The sequence below is a fragment of the Vicugna pacos genome, chromosome 14 (genome assembly GCF_048564905.1).
Source record: "Vicugna pacos chromosome 14, VicPac4, whole genome shotgun sequence".
NCBI lineage: Eukaryota > Metazoa > Chordata > Mammalia > Artiodactyla > Camelidae > Vicugna > Vicugna pacos.
This window is the reverse complement of record NC_133000.1, coordinates 50,626,280-50,644,306: the sequence shown is the minus strand read 5'-3', so window position 1 is coordinate 50,644,306 and position 18,027 is coordinate 50,626,280. Positions and strand designations below refer to the sequence as shown.

General features: G+C 39.7%; 1 long non-coding RNA gene across 1 annotated transcript; it reads right to left on the bottom strand.

The window, feature by feature from the left end:
• Positions 1-589: 589 nt before the first annotated feature.
• Positions 590-17,684, bottom strand: LOC140685529 (uncharacterized). Its single transcript, XR_012058783.1, has 2 exons — positions 17,484-17,684; positions 590-1,130 (listed from the first exon to the last, which is right to left on the bottom strand). It is a non-coding gene; the product is annotated as an uncharacterized lncRNA (long non-coding RNA).
• Between the last annotated feature and the right edge of the window lie 343 nt (positions 17,685-18,027).

The following is an 18,027-nucleotide window of genomic DNA, read 5'->3' as shown; positions in this document are numbered from 1 at the left end:
TCCATCCCCCAAACTATAATATCTTCTCTCCTAGTAAGACTGGCTAAAGGATTCAGTGGTCAGGGATGATCAGTCCTTGCCACACAATGACTAGCTCCTGAAGGTGGTTCTCAGGTGGTCCCCCAGGGGTAGAGAGTGGAAAGTCACCCCTCCTGACAGGCTCCTCTCCACAGCCTCCTCGGATAACGTCAAGTGGTCAGCATTAGAGCCTTCTAATTCCATCCCCTCTTATGGGATAGAGAAAAGAAACCTTCAGTGTCACAGTATTTCATTTTCCTTCTTTCCTGGGGAGTAAACTCTTATAGGAAATTGAAGATTTCTCCCAGGTATATTTAAGGCAACTATGTCTATAGGCAGCTTTCAAATTTCAGGATGAACATTCTTCCTTTCAGATCACTCAGCCTTCCGGGAGAGCAGAAAGATGAACACCCAAATGCTGAAGTTTCCACAATGATCCTTACCCCTGTGAGCTTGTGCAAATATTCTGTGCTATGTGGTGGTGACACTCACATTCTTTCCCTTTCCCTCTTGTGCAGAACAAGTGGTCAGCTTCTAAGGGTAATTGTACAGGAAACAGTCAACAAAGTCCTTTAGCATCTCAAATTCATGTTTTTATTTGAATGTCCTTTTTTAAAGATGTTTACTGCTTTGTCTATCAAAATAATACCTTTATGTGCTAGTCATTTATTACTATGTAGCAAATTACTCCAAAACATATAAGCTTAAAATAACACACATTCATTATCTCCATTTTGAGGGTCTGGGGATCTGGACACAGCCTCCCTAGGTCCTCAGCCAGGTTCTGTGGTCTCATCTGAAGGCTTGACTGAGGAACGATCCACTTAGAACCTCAGGCAGTGTCTCAGTGGTTGTGACAGCATCTGTTTCCTTACAGGCTGTTGGACTGAGGCCCCTGCCCCTCACTAGCTGCTGACTGGAGGCTGCCCTCAGTTCCCAGTGCAATGGGTTCTCCTGCATGGCAGCTTGCTCGTCAAAGCACAGAAGTCAAGAAGGTGACAGAGGAAGTCTCCTAGCAAGACAGAAGTCATGGTCCATTGTAGTCTAACTATGAAAGTGACATCCTTCATCTTGGCTATATTCTATTGCTCAGAAGCAAGTCACACCAATCCCTGGAGGAAATTAAGAAGATGCAGAAAAATTAAAAGATGGTTACCAGTGTGACAGAAAATCAACCACCTACATTTATGTTACTTCTTTCTGTTCTAATTTTGACTTCCATGTGTAAGTTAAAAAACAAAATACCTTAGTGATCATCACACTCTACACAGTAAATCCCGCTTCTTTTTTTAAGTTACCACTCAGTTAAATTAAATTAATTATATTTAAATTAGATAATTGAATTTCATTTAGTGTAAAGATGTTCCCATATTATTACAGCACTCTCTTGTTTGCATTAAGATCTGCCAGATGATTTATCATTCTTTTTTTAAACATTCCTATGTTGGTGGTGTTTTATAATTATTTTCCTATTATAAATAGGAACACTGAGCATCTTTATGTACTTACTTTTTCCTCTGCAGTTTGCCATTCCCTTCTAATGGATTCTTAGAAGCAGCACTTAAAAGTTACGGTTATGTTAAAAACATTTCATACATATTCTGAGTTGTTTCTAATATTCCTACTACTAAAATAGTATGGTGGCAGGTAAGAGATGAGACTTCAGACAGATCCTCAATCTAAGGCAAACAAGTGGTATCTCAGGAGAAAGTCAGTGAAAATACAATGATGGAGACAATGGAGGCAGGTGAGAGGCAGAGAGTTGGGCAGGATGACAGCTTGCTTAGGAAGACTGAGTAGACAGGGAAACACAATCATTGAATTGATGAAGAGGAAGCGGATGGGATGCAAGTACAGTCGTCCTTAGCAACCCGTGAGGTCCTGGGTCCAGGACTCCCATAAATACCAAAACCTGAGAATGCTCAAGTCCTTTATATAAAGTGGAATATAGCTTTGCATCTGAGATTTAAACAACTTAGGATATGGAAGGCTGACTGTACATAAGAGGATGGACAAGAGAAATGATGACAATAAGAAAGGATGGTAGGGCATCCAGGTAAATACTCAGGGGTGGGACAAAGGCAGGCACTTTGTCACTGGGACAGGTCAGAAGCCTTACTGCTAACTTAATTTGATGTTGATTTATTTGAACTACTAAAATAGGGTTCCTTCAGTTTTCCTCAGTAACGAAGTGATATTTCCCACATCTATAATTCAGCTGAGCCTACCAATGGGATTTAATTGGAGAGTCGAGGAATGGGGATTAGGGAGCAATCTGAGACTTCTGGCATCATTTAGGATCATTTTGTGTGATGGAAACAAAGAAGTTGTGAAATGAAAATAACGAGTGCTCAAAGGAGTGAGCAAAGTCTTACGGATTAGGAGATAATTATTAAATTTTTAAGAAATCTAATTTCAATCATGTTCTTGTGCAGATTTTTAAAAAACCTTTCATCTTAATTTGAGGAACGAGAAAGTAAAAGCCCACCTTTCTACATGGATTTTGCACAAAATATTGTTTGGAAATTTGTCCCTGGGCCAAGGAAATGGAAACATCCTACTCAGTGTGTTTAAGGTTCAGATGGCAAAATGTTTTGATTTAAAATACAGCAAAAAATCAAAAACAACTTTATATATTGGTCATTAAGATCTAGCTAGAAGAATAGTTCAACTTAGTAATTTTATTTCTCCTAAATGAGATAAAACAGTTGTGGCAATAATAATTAGAACTTCACTCCTCTCCAAAAAGATTTTTGGTAGAAAATAAAGCACTTGGAGAAAAGCCCCCATATCTCATGGGACAAGGTTATGAGAGAGGGACCAACGATGAGGCAGCTCTGCTGAGAAGGAGCAGGGCAGTGTGATAAAAAGACCGAGGCTAAGGGTTTGAGATTCCAGCCACAGCATTTGGATGTGCTATATGGAGACTCACTGCTACTCTTTCATCTCTCCCCAGGACAGGAAGTGCAGGAGCCACATAACTGAGCTCTGGTCCAAAAAAGGCAAATAGTATCACATTCAGAATCTTCCCATCCATCCCACAGAGAAGAATGCCAGTTCATAGGGGTACCCTCCCCTGGACTTTGGATGGAAGAATGAAGGGTAGGTACTTGGTTCTATTAATTTTTGCACCCCAAACCCAAATAAATAAACACATTGTCATTGTTTGTAAGGACCTGTCCTAAAAACTGTTCAGTCTGGCAGAAATCTGTTTGTAGGAGCCTGATGTAAAGACTGCTGAAATGGCGGAAGCCAGTATGTGGGTGGACCAGGAAGAATTGCATAGAGCATCTATAAAATATGCTCCCTGGCTCAGAGGTCAAGTATACAGCAATCCATATGAGGAACTTGGACTTTATGACAAAGACAAAAGAAATGCCTACACAAACAAATCTGCTTATGTAAGCTAGCTGGATACTGAGAGCAAAAGTTGAAGCGTAGGCTGATTATTACTTAGAAATTTTAATAGGATCACCTAATAAAAGTTATTATTCCTGAACATTTAGTACATAATACTGATAGCACTAAACATTACAAGCAATATATGAAATGGGGACAAAATGCTGTCCAGAGACAAACCTGATGTCCTTTAATATTTTTATTTCTACACATAAATGGATAAAAAGTAAATTAAACCTTAAAGTCACAAGTGTAGAAAAACAATAACTAAATAAGGTAAGGTATACTGTAAAAAAAAAATTTAAGATAAATGTAAACTTTTTAGGTAAACTATTAAGGTGAGTTCTCTCTGAAGCTCCCAACCAGTGCTTTAAGAGCCCTAGTATTGATGATATTAAAGTAAAAAATGTCCCAAATAACCACCAGAGTCATTTACTGTCTTATTTCTAGTATGCGGTCTTCCTTAGGAGGGGTTCCGTGCCACAAGGTACCCCTAATGTCTAATTCAGTGCCAGGATGCTTGATACAATTTTATTAAACGAACATTTTAATAAATAAGTTTTAATGCCATACGTTGTTTAAACCGCATATATTCTTGATCCGGTTAGTCAAATAAATATTTTGTCAAATTTAATCCGTGTGAAGACCTCCTCGCATTTCTAATTTTGCAGCACAGAGAATTCTCAAAGCCTAGATGATAAAGGCATCTTGATCGTGGCTTAGAAACAACTGCATTGTGCTTTTCCCTATAGCTAACCCTGACTCATTCTCACATGGATTTCAGAAATATGAATAAGGTCTTCATGCAATTCATATAAGGCACAGAAAATAGGTATCATTATTTCTGTTTTAATGACAGATTTTGAGGTTAAGGTGACTCATGAACAGCTGAGCAGCCAGTCAGTAGCAGAAACCAAAATAGCATGGAAGACGCCTCCATTCCCACCCCCGCGCTCCAACCTCCCGCGCACCCTCCTCGGAGGACCCGAGCATGATGCGCCCGGGAGTGAACAGCGCGGCGGTCCCTGCAGGTTAATGAGCTGCGGAAGGAAGGGTCCGCTCTCCCTGATGGAGAGCAGTAAGCACAGCTCACTCTCCATCTAGCAGGTAAAAGTGAAAGACAAGGAGAATTTAGAAAAGCAAGCCTCTAAAACACGGAGCTCGTTTAATTTGGAGGAGGATGATTCATTTACGTTTGAGTAATTTTCAGAAACCGCCATCCAAATCACCTAAACTGAATAATTTTTACATCCCAGAGAATGTAACCTTAAAAGGCAAACTACCTTGTATATTAGATGGGCACTGCCCAGCCCGTCTTACTCTCTGTGTGGGTGGAAATATTTTATTAGTGGGTTTCTCTGATTCTTCTTACCTACACAAGAAAACAGTAGTAAGGCATGCTTCCACAGCAGGCTGTATAGAAGGAAATTACTTAAAAAAAAATCAACAATGGAATATAGCAGGTGTCAGTCTTTGACTTGCAAACAAATTATTCTTGGAATTCTTAAGGAGCTTAAGAATGTTCTTAGAATATTTAAGGAGCTTAAAGGTAATTTTAAAAATGCGTTTAAAAATATTAACAATCATCCTGTGTCCACAAACCAAATGGCCCTGAGTGGATGAATTAAAAGTTACATCCGTAATATGTTTGATAAAGTAAGATGCACCTCTCCCTCCACCATCCAATTCAAATAATCATGTTCTCCAATGCAAATAGGAGTTTCCAGTAAGTGGAGTCATTCCTTTTCCTACACCTCTGTAACTGGAGGCATACACGTCTATCTTACTTACTGAGGCTGCTTTCATAATTCCAGTGGGCTGGGTTCTAAGAGAAATTTTAAAACTGTTTTCCTCTCCACCAAGTTTTTTTTTGCCACAGTGCTACAGCGCACAGCAACCCACACCTCACAAGTAGGAGAAAAAGATAGTTATGAAAACCTTTGCTTAATTCACCCCAAAATTTCTAAATCTCTTCCTGCCCACGCCACAGTCACATTATCCTTTACTCACTTCCCACACCTTCACATCATTGATCCTGCTCTTCTGATTTTCTCTGCTGTGCACTAGTGCCTCTGGTTCTCTTGATTATCATTCATTTCTACTCTGAAGTTAAACTTCTAGAATTTCTGTTCTCCAATGCCCAACTATCCTACCTCCTCTTGAAAAACAAGTGTGAACACAAAGCAGGCAAGCCATTGTGTATACGGAGCTTGTGAACGAGATAAACTTACAAAATGTAAACCAGATGCATAAAACTCACACTTGGCCTTGAAGAACAGCCTGAGTCTGATAGAAGGACCTGAGCCAGAACAGAAGGTCCTTGTGGCGAGATGGCCGATATGGTTAGGCTGGAAAAACCTCTGCACTCCTTCCTGTGGGCACCTGAATTCCACAGGCTTGCAAATGGCAAGAATCTCTAAATAACGATTCCTTAGAGTTTTCTGCGTGCTGGTCGGAGGCCTTGTACATGGCATGTGGTTCAAGACATGATGATTTCAGTTCCTTGAGCAAACTCAGATAAAATAGAGGGGGAAAATATTTCCCTGCTTATCCTGGACACTGTCCCATGAAAGCGAGGCAGTACAGTCAAGTTTTCTAGGGACTGTTAGTGAAATGTGACACTATTTCAGTGGAATCTAACTCATAGGTGGTTCAACAGCCTTCAATGGCTTCACACAGTGTATTTGATGTGTACAAGCTAAGTAGCACGAAGACACACATTTCCTTATTCTTTGGATGAATCCACTGGAAAAATCATATTTGGCCCATGAATCCCTTTTAAAGACCCTGCCTCCAGACCAAGTTTGATAGTAATTGACTTCTCTCTGGAAGCTATGAACACAGTGAATCCTGAGAAATTTTAATAACTTTCATTAAGATTAAGGCTAGACCTCAGAGACGTTGGATCTATCTGGAGTAACTCCACTGTAGCAAAAGGATTCTTGGGGCAATTGTTTTGCTTTGTATTTTGTCCTGCACAGCTTTGCCCAACTTGAGATTCTGCAAAGCCAACACAGCACCACCTGCATAATCTCACATCTGTCCATCTTAATGGGGAATTTGATGCAATTGTTGAAGTTTCAAAAAAGTGGCATTGTTAGATGGAAGCTGACCTTCAGAATGAAGTGTTCTCTGGGAAGATAAAGTGACCACTGATCAACCTCTAGAAATTTTTACTCTGGCATTCATGACCCCTTCTGAGAGGATCTTGAATGAGATTCAGTTTCTAGGGAACAGCTTGAAATTATATGCCAAATGATACTATAATATCACAAAGGGGTACATGACCCAAACCTATTAAAATTTTGCATCTAGAATCTTTTTATTTCATTTTTACCTTCTCTTGTTTGGTTTTTCTCCCCTCACCAATTCTTTTCCAATGATGTGTTATTACCTTTCCCACTACTATTGCTTCTCCCATTCAATTCAGCCTGCTGCCATAAATGCTCATTTTCCATTCATTCATTCATTCAATAAGCATTTGCCAAGACGCAGGTCCTGTTCTGAGTGTTAGGGTAAGAAGAGCAAAAAACAAAAAGAAAAACAAAAACCAAGATTCATGGCCTCAAGATTGATGGTCTAGTGAGGGGGGATGATCAAAAACTAGAAAACAAAAAAGTAGGATAATTTCAGATCATGATAAGTAAGATAAATGCTCTAATGGTTCTCAGGTATGTCCTTTAAGTACAATATGATAAATGGATCCTAGGTATGTTTTTCAAGAGCTGGCTTACAGTTTAGACATGGGGCAAGGCGGAAAGGTAGGTATCAAGGATTTTATCTCGAGCACTTAGAAGGATGGTGATACCATTTTCTGAAATGGAGCAGACAACTTTGGAGGGATCGTGGAAAGAGAGAACCAACAATTCTCATAAATTTGAGATGCTACCATAGGTGATTAGGGGTGAAACTGGGGACAGAGTTTCAGTCTGGTGAGTCGTCAGCCCACAGATGGTCTTTAAGTCAACAGCCCTGGGTACTATTGTCTGTGGAGAAGACCAAGGACAGAGAATTTACAGGTCAAACAGTGTAAGACCAAGGGCCAGTATACTTTCTTGAGACATAAAGTGCTATGTATATTGCAAAAATTAAGTGATTACTATGTGCCAGACATTTAAACACATACAATCCTGGCCTTGAGAAACTTACTACCTAATGGTGGAAATAGAAACAAACAGATAATTTCAGTACAGCTTGTCAAGCACATTTTTGTTTGTTTGTTTTAGGAAATAGGTTGTTTCTAGTCCTCATGATTTAACCTAATGTATGTATATATAACTGCCATAGCCACAGACACAGACATATAAAGAAAGACACAGGCAGATGTAGTGGTTCTGATTGTATTCAAGTCTTTCATTCATTTACAAATATACATTAGTGTATAATCTACTCCAGGCACTATTCTAGGTCCTAGAAATACAATTGTGAAATTGTGTAATTACTGGTGCCATATTTTAGTGGGGGAATAGATATTTAACAAAAAAATAGAAATAATTGAAATTATAATTGTGGTAGAAGAGATAAAGGGTAAATACAAGGCCTTCCTAAAAGCTGAACCTGGTTTAGTCTGGCCCAGTCTGAATAAAAATCCCATTTTAAGCCTAGACTTGAAAGATGGCTGGTGGAATTTCAGGAGGTCATAGGAGTCAAGAAGAGTAAGTGGCAGGAATGTCATATGCAAAGGTCCCTGGCTGAGAGGGCATTTGATGTGAGAAAGGAACAAAAAGAAGACAGCGTGACCAGGAAGCGATGAAGGAAGCAGGAAGCAACTCCCTATCTCTGTCACAAGCTCCAAAAGAATATTGTGAGACTACACACGAAAAAGAATTCCCGGGATCAGAATCTGAGGAAATCCGATGATTTGGAATTCCAGTGACTGGTTCAGGATGTTGATCACAACGGGAACCCACATCTGGGGTAGTTCCTGGTGAACCCTGGCTTTTAGAAGTGAGGCTGGGCCTGCCAGCTTTGGTGGGCAAGGCATTCAGGATCCCTGGTGTATTGCTTCAGATCGTCAATCACTCCTTTTTTAGAATAATTCCCAACACTGGGTTGGAAACTCACCTTTGAAACTTCTGCATACCTAACATAATGCTTCACTCCCATGAGACAGTCAAATGACAAATTCTTTAATTCAAGAGTGCAGATTTATGGTCATCTGGGGCAACCTAGAGGGCAGTTCCCATTTGAGTTCTCATTTGGAGCAGACAAATCCATAGAGACAAAAAGTAGATTGGTGACTGGCTTTAGGGATGGAGGTGGGGGGATGAGGAGTGACTGCCAGGGGGTGGGGGCTTTCTTTTTGGGTTGATGAACTGCACAACTCTGAATAGCACTGAACACTTTATATGGATAAATGTTGTGGTCTGTGAATTATATCTCAATAAAGCTGTTATAAAACAGAATGGGATGGGGGAAGGTATAGCTCAGTGGTAGAGTACCTGCCTAGCATGCATGAGGTCCTCGGTTCAATCCCCAGCACCCCTATTAAAAAATAAGTAAACAAACCTAATTACCTCCCTGCCAAAAAAATATTAAAGGAAAAAAAAAAGAATGGGAAAGACTAGGGGATTTGCCAGGGTAATATCTACGATGTATTTTTATTTTATCTTTGAAGCTGTTAAAAAGCTTTTAGAGCCACTGAAGAATCAGGATGGCCCAGAATCCTGAACTCTACCAGGTTCTCCTTTGAACTGTTTTCCCTTGAATCTTGTTATGTGCTTAGACAGGATATGTCACCAAAAAAAAAATGGAGAAGAAAAAATGGTCTAAGGTCCCATCGCCTGCAAATCTTGGTAGGATACGTTACTGGGAAGTTTAGAGCAAAGGTGCAACTTGATACCCTTGGCATGAGAGGGAGGGAGGAGGTATGACCGGAGGATCCTTGGATGATCTCAGACTGCAACCCTCTTAAAGTTGGATGTCAGGTGTGAATATGTGGTTAGTTGAGTTATTGAAGGAGGAGGCATTTTTATCATAGTCTCAGAGAAACCGACTGCACCCCGTCTCCAAAAAAGAAAACAAAAAAAGAGGTAAGCTTTAAGAATTTGAAATAGAAAATGCAGACTTTAAAAAAAATGCCACTTCCTAGTTTAAAATCCTTTTGTTTTACCCGTTGAGGGGAGGTGGAGTGGAGAGAGGACAGGAAGAGAAGAGAGAGAGAGAGAGAAACACTAATTCCTAGTTTCTGAAAGGAGGAAGCAGTATTTCCTAAGGCATAATCTAAATCAGACTTGGTACAGCAGGAAAGGCTGATTGAATATGCTTGTTCTCTCTTCCTGTAATCATTTTAGGAAAGGGTATGGTTTTCAAGGATAAGCATCAACTCTGATGAAGCAAATGAAATGAATGAGAAAGCCATACTTCATCTAAACTCTGCAAATCAGTGTTAGCCCTCCTTACCCTCTCATTGAAGATGCCTGCCACATGAATGATTCATGGTGAACCATCAGCTCAGCACAGTCACTCTGCGAGAACACCAAGGGTTTGCTTACACATAATTACTCAGAACTGAGTAGGAGGAAATCCCTGAGTCGGATCATGGGAGATAATGGAATTCCAACTAAGGATGCCTTGGCAAAGTAGAAGTACTTTCCCTTGGACCTTTGAAATCCTTAATGAGTTGAATCATGTCAAGTAACAAAATAAACAAGGATGAGAAACATCAGTTGAGTTTGGTCCAAAGTCTAGCCTGCTAAGGATCGGGCTCCCCCCATCATTGCTTCAACATTATACAGTTTTCTCTCAGCCAAGCCTGTGGTTTCATTTAATTTTTCGTCCTTAAATCAGATTTCAAAAGCCAGGCACTAGCTGATGGTAATTAGTAGGCATCGGGTGAAGTTTATTCTTGCTGCTCTTCCCAGGCATGCATAATTTTTGTGAAGAGAAAAGAAAATCCAATTATCCTCAAATCCAGCCAGTGTGGCTCATCTGCTGTTGTGTTAGATCTTTAGAAATGGTTCTTAACAATTGAAAGAAAGACATATGGTACTTGAGAACAGCGTCTTGTAACCTCGTTTATAATATTAAGGAAAAAAAGCCCAGTCTTGAGATCATTCTCATCCCTTTTTATGAAAATCTGACACCAGAAATATTGGTCCTGTAAAATGTGTGACACAGAGGCGTGTTCATATTATAAGGGATTTATTGGTGACTTTATTTCTAAGGTCCCTCTTAACATTTTAAAGGATTTCCTTAAAAAATGCTCGACTTGAAATTTTCCAGGGACATTTACCCATTGCAAACTAAAAACATCTGATATTAGTTGAAGGACCCAGATTTTTCATATCAGGGAATGTGGGAATTTCTGCTCAAAGACATTGCAAAGTCTGGTTCTATAACAAAAGATTCAGTAAATCAAAGTATCTCACTCATGAAATTCCTTCCTGAAATGTCGGTTAATTTTGGAAACTTCATTGCTCTTTGAGTTACTGCAGTGACTTAAATATTATGAAAGTAAATATTAAACAAAATTTCGGTAATAAAATACATCCTTTATCGTTTGGATTAACATTGTTTAGGTCATATTTTTCTTCTGCCCACATTTATCTCTAAGGAGTAAACATGGCATGAAAGGTGAACTATATCCAAGCTGTTTTTTTTTGTTGTTTGTTTAAATCATGTTTTGCTCAAGAAAATCTTCTTCTTGCAAGTGAAAACTGAGAAAAGAAACTAATTGAAAAACTTCAAGTTTACATTTTTAAATGAGTCTGTATTGAACCCTTGTGATGAAAGCATTAGTTCAAGGACACTTTGTGTGTGTAATTGATTCTCATCATCCACCATATTCCTGAATAGACGTATTGTTACGATCAATGATTCTATGTCATAGACAAGCAGAAGGACCATCCCAAGATGGCAAGACCCTCTTTAGCTCTAAGGGATTTTTTTCTTTCTTTTTTACCAAATTTGTGACAAAACATGGATTATGGACAGAATTCTTTAGACATAAAGCTTTTTTTCCTGTCCAGATAATAGTTTGATCATACTGTGTTTCTGCTAAAGGACTTCTAACAGGTTCTGAGGGAGCAGAAGCGTGAATAAGACCCAGCCTCTGTTTTGAGGAGCTCACAGTTTAGGGTGGCACGTGAACACTTCAACGTATATGTGATATACTGCACCGTAGTAACGGCATTCAAGATTTAATTAAGGAAGAGATAAATTTAAGGGAATAACAACCAGAAGAGGGAATCGTTGATTGAAACCTTGAAGGATAAGTAGGTGTCTATCATAAGGATTTGAATTTTGTCTGGCAAGTTCATTAATATATATTGTAAGCCTTCAAAAATAAGTATTACACAGAAGAGCTAAGAAGATGCTAAGCTAGTTTTCTCCCCCTTGACACACTTCTCCAGTTTTTGCAGCAGCCTTATGAAGTTCCTGAGACTATTAGCGCCTTACAAATAAGATACAGGCCCAACGCAAGTCGATTCAGTAAGCCGAAGAGCTGACAACATATTCATTCTTCTGACTCTGAGGCCTTTGTTCTTTCTTCTCTGCCTTCCTATCCCCTCACCCTTCTTTTGAACTTTCTGACGGCTCTCATCACAAAGTGAGGTCAGAGCGGATACTCAACAAGTTATTTACTGATAAAGAGAGGTACGTAGCTTTGACATCAAAATTTTAGTACAGATTTTCCAAGCACTCCACCAGCTTCTAAAATGGGCCTTTATCCCTCTTAAATCTGGTCCCTTGCCATTTCCCTTGTCTTTGCACTTCCTCAATCAGGGCTACATTCCTTGCTTGTATGAAAACAGAAGCATGTAAACTTTAAGCAGCCAATAGTGCCTGGGCTGAAGAATCTCACTCCTGGGCTGTTGTCAGAGGAGTGTTAGAAGCTGGAAGAAGAGGAGCGTCCACAGCCCTGCAGAAACTTCTCAGAAGCCACTTATCTCTTCGACAAATACGCGCAGTGACTGTGCAGGTCTTCTCTCCAGCCCCGCATGGAGCATGGGATACTTTGGATATCCACTGCTTATTTTCAGAGGTTCCAGCCCACAGCAGGGCTCCTGATGCCCATGATGGCATTAACATATCTGTTGAATTACTCCTTTCCAGGAGGAACTGAAACTCTCTGAGTCACTGTCAAGGTTTCCCAGGTCTCCATACTTCAGCACACACCTGGTAGTCTATGCGCAAGTAGTGGGGTAGTGACTGGGGAGAAATATTGTGCCTTGAATTCTTGCTTCCTTTTTGAAGATATTCCTAGAACACTCCACTGACCCTTTGTGCTTGGGATAATGAAAGACATTCCTGGGCGGGCTGGTGTGTTGTACACAATGTGTTCTCAGATGCTTCCCATGAATGACTCAGGCAGGGGTCAGCTGCACAGAATTCTGGTGCAGAGGAAGGGGGAGCATGGCAGTCTGCTTGAGCATGAGTGTGATCCCTTTCGCTGCAAGCTGAGTAATGCTGCTCTGAAGATGACTCGACCAAGGAGAAGCCAGGGAGTAGGAGTCAGGCTCTCTGACGTTCAATGCCAACATAAATGGAACAAATGTGGGCAGGTGATGGAACTTCTTTGGGGCTAATTTTCTAATCCGTGAAGCAGGAAAGTGAGTGCATATTTTGCCCATTTGTTGGGAAGGGTCTTGTGCAAAATCAGGTTGACCAGGATTTATTGGCTGATGAAAGAAGAGTGGCTGAAAATACTTGCAATCATTAGAAGAAGTGCCTGAAGAAAAGCGAGATTGTTCAACTCATGTTTGGTGTCTAGTACGAAGGAAATGGTGGTAAACAGATGTGCTGTTGCCCTTAAGGGCTCAGGTGGTAATTTAGGAGACAAACATTGAATAATTAGTTGCATATTTAATTATGCAACTAAAGCTGTGATAAGTCCCACAAAAGAGAATTATGTTATGAAAAGAATATATAAGAATAGAAAAAGACAGTCTGATCTCAGGAAGGGATTCTGTATGGGAGTGACATTTAAGCTGAATTATGAAAGGTGAAAGGCAAAGATGTGGGAGATGTTTTTTAGGAAAAGGAGGCACCACATGCAAAAGACTGTGAGGCAAGAAGCACATGGCAGGAATATAGAATTGAAAGCAGGCCTTTGGGGCAGGAACAAAAAGAACAAGAAACAGGGGGAGTAGTACCAGATAAGACTGAGAGTTGGGTGGGAACCAGCTCAGACAAGGCCTTGTGAACCAAGGTAAGGAATTGGAATGTTTATCTTTAGAAAAATGGGAAGACTTTACAACCTACAGATCAGAGAAAACAATTGCAAACCATAAATTTGATAAACAGTTAATTTCTAAAATATATAAGGAATGTTTACAATTCAATAGTAAAAAAAAAAATCAATAACCTAATTAAAGATAGACTTGAGCAGACATTTTCCCGACGAAGACAAACACATAGCCAACAGATACATGAAAAGCGACTCAGTGTCACTGATCATCAGGGACGTGCAAATCAACAGCACAATGAGATATCATTTCACGCCTGTTAGGACGGCTATTATGAAAAAAATAAAAGACAACAAGTTTTAATGAGGATGTGGAGAAATTCGAACCCTTGTACTAAGTTGGTGAGAATGCAAAATAGCGCAGTTGCTATGGAAAACAGTATGGAGGTTCCTCAAAAAATTACAACTAGAACTACCATATAACCCAACAATCTTACTTCTGGGTATTTATCCAAAAGAACGGGAACCAGGATCACCAGGAGACAGCAGCTCTTTCACATGCCTTGCAGCACTATTCACTGTAGTCGAGGTGTGGAAACCACCTCGATGTCCATCTACAGATGAATGGATAAAGAAAATGTGGTACACATAGACCATGGATATTACTCAGCTTTATAAAAGAAGGAAGTCTTGTGATATGTGGCATCATGGACAGACCTTCAAGACATTATGCTAAGTGACTTAAGCCCGTTGCAGAAGGGCAAATACTGTATAACTCCACTTATATGAAGAGTCTAAGACAATCAAACACTTAGGAGTAGAGAGCAGAATGCTGGTTGCCAGGGGTGGGGAGAGGAGGAAACGGGAAGTTGTGCTCAATGGGTAGAAAGCTTCAGTTACGTGAGATGAATAAACCCTAGAGACCTGCCGTAAAACATTGCACCTGTAGCCATCAGTACTGTATTGGACACTTAAAAATCTGGTAAGAGGGTAGATCTCACGTGAAATGTTCTTACCACAGTAAAATTTTTTTAAAAAGAAGAAAAAATTGGGAATTCTTTAAAGGGTTTTAGTGAGAATGGCATAATCAGATTTCCTTTAATCCCACTAAATTCACAATGAAGAATGAATTACTGAGTTATGGGTGCATAAAGGGACACCAGAAAGGATATTTTGAAAAAGAGGTTTTTGGTCCCTTTCTGCTGTGCAACAGGAATCCCAGGTCCCCATCCTGGTGCCTTTTTTCAGGCCTGCCCTCTTGAGGAGATTCTAAAATTTTTGCCCTCCTATTTTATATCCCATCAGTCTTAATTTTCCTATTTTCTATTCCTTCTAAATCTCTGCATGATAAAGAAAATATCATTACTTCTTGATATGATGTTAATGGGGGGAGGATAAGCTAACCTTCCCAAGTAACACAGCTATATTCTAGCCGTGCTATGACTATCTTTCCCAATCATGGCATGTGTATTAAGCAAATATAATATAAAAACAAGATAAAGATAGAGAAATAGATGATAGATAGACAGATGGATCGTATCAATTAATAATGCTTTTAGTTGCAAGAAAGAGAAATCCCATATCATCAGAAGGCTTGGGGCAGGGTAGCTCCAGGTTTGTTAATCTGATGGTTCATCATTACTTTAGAAATTTAAGTATGTGTCTTTTTGTTATTCTACGGTCCTCAAGCTCTCCTGATGGTCCAGAGCTAGATATGGCACTCTTACAATCACACCTCATCGTTCCAGATTTGGAAAAGGGTTCATCTCTTCGAGATGTATCTTCTTAAGAGATAAGAAATCTTTCTCAGAGGCCCCCTGGTTGATTTTATTCACGTCTTAAACTAAATCATTCACAAAGGGATGGGATTCCTGTGGATTTCAATTTATTAACTTAATTATCTTAAACTTACTAAAATTCTCATCCTGGCACTGGAATTGAAGACAAGCTTTCCTGAAGCAAGAGGCTTTGGCGAGACCCTAGGTACAGTTAGGATGTGTCATTAAGGGGAAGTGGCTGTTGGATGGCCAGATCATCAGTAGTGACAGCCTCACATGTAAAAATTACAGGTAAATCACGAAACAGTTGAGCAAATGAAGGATCTCAAAGTGTTGCCTTCAGAACTGCAGCATCAGCTTCACCCAAGAGCTTGTTAGAAATGCAACTTCTCCGTCCTCTTCAGAGCATGCTGAGTCAGAAGGCTTGGCCATGATGGGCCCAGCAACTATGCTTTAAAAAGCTGACCAGGGATGCACAGTGAAGTCTGAGAAGCACTGTTCTAGAATTAGAGAACATTAAAAGGTTGAAGGACACCAAGCAAGGAGTTGAAAATATGGGGCAGGGATGTGGGGGAGAGATCAGGCCAGGGAAATCTGACAAACCAATGAAAACACAGGCCTTACTTCTGACCTAGTAAAGGAGACATTTTGCAAGGAGATTGTTTGCCATCTCCTAAATCATCTTTCTTATCTATCAGTAGAACCCATCCTGACTGCTAGAATAAGACAAATGGGTAAAGCTAAGAAAATATCCTGCAAAAACTCTGAGAAAAGCATGCTGAATAATTCATTGGGAACAGTGCCCAGGCATTAAAGAGCTTGAATAAGTTTAGAATTTGGGAAATGGATCGTGAGTTCTGGAACATAAATATGGAAATGAAGATACAGCGTGGTGAGACATGGCATTTTATAGATCCAGAATAACAGTGAGAGGTTCTTTTTCTGGACATTCCCAGAATGATGATCAAAGAAGAATGCTCGATTCAGCTCCAAGCAGCCAGCAAAGAAATCTACATAGAGATTTATGGTCCACATGGGAAGTACCTTTGTGATGCTGAATGCTGAGGGGAGGGAAACAACTTTTCTGATATGTTCCTCATTTGTAGGAGTACGTGTGGAAGCCACACACCTGCTCCAGATACTGCTCAAAGGAACATGGAAACGTGGTCTGTAACAGGTTGGAGCGTTAAAAATACGAAGCGCAGGAAATAATTGCATACAGTTACTGTCCTGAAGGCCCCTCCCCTGGCCGGTCATGTGGAAAAGAAATCCAAGGGCTTCAGCTGTCTGGGCATAGCCCGGCGTTGGGGCCCACTGACTCTAACCACAGAAGGCCAGCTTTGGAAGAGAGGAAAGGGGGAAAACGGAGTTCACAAGGGGATGCATACTTGCAAGGTAAAAGCAAAAAAAATAGCTGGTCTTCACATCATAAGAATAATCATTTCCAAAAAGTGCTTTGGCCAACTTCAACTCTATGAGAAATGTACTGCATAAAATCAGTTCGTGTATTATTTGACATTTTGAGGGGGAGGTCTTTTCTTAAGCAGTAGTTCTCAAATTTTAGTGTGCATCAGAATCACCTATATATAAAACAGATTAACAACAAGGACCCACTGTATAAGACAGGGAACTACATTCAATTTCTTGTAGTAATGTATAATGGAAAAGAATCTGAAAAGACAATAAAATATATATTTATGTATGTATACGTATAAATGAATCACTTTGCTGTACACCTGAAACTGACATTGTAAATCAACTACACTTCAATAAAATTTTTTTTAAAAAACGAAAAATCACCTGGAGGGCTTGAACAAAAGCACAGCATCTGATTCAGTAGGTCAGCAGAGGTGCCTGAGAATTTCATTCTTAACCATCAGAAATGCTGTTAGTTCAGGGCCACGCATTGAAAACCACTGAGGTACTATTTAAGATTCTTGAAGTTAGACAATATTTTTTTTTTGGTATTTCTTTTGTATTTTCCATTTCTCTCTTGATATCCCATCAAACACACACACACACACACACCCCCACACCCACCCCATAAGACCTAGAAATTGCTCCACAGTATAGTCCAGGAATCCTGTGATTACTGGTGACTGAAGACAGCTATAACCCTGGGTCTTTTCCACCTCATGCTGACCACCCGGTAAACTTACAGCATTAGAAGAACAAAGAAGGAAGGCCCACAGGTGTGATGATCCTTTTTTGTTTACCAAACAAAGGAGTGAGAGCTTCTTAAAATTCAAGTTAGACTACAGCTCTTCTACTAGGAAGCAAATAAAGAAAGAAAGACAGGCCGTAGCCAAAAGTTATCCTGTGGGTAGTTTTAAAGAAGAGCTCACAGCTCTAAAAGAGCAGACTAGATATACGAAGTCCTGGAAATAAAATTGACTAATAACATATAAGAATTGGAACAAGCCACAAAACCTAAGTTTATCATGGTTTTAAAAAGGATGATCAATCTTACCAAAGATGGCTGACGCTGCACCAACTGAAAAAATGGTGACCAGGATAATAGATTATAGAATTTTTTAATGTTGTGGTTCTGTAGTTTTTCATTTTAAAGAAAAACACGGTAGTTAGTTCAAGAACTATGCTAGTGAAAGATGAGTATTGCAGAGTAACTATTTTAAAATGTATATACATTTAAAAAAATAAAATTAATTTTACTCCAAGTATAAAAGAATAAAAGATGAATAC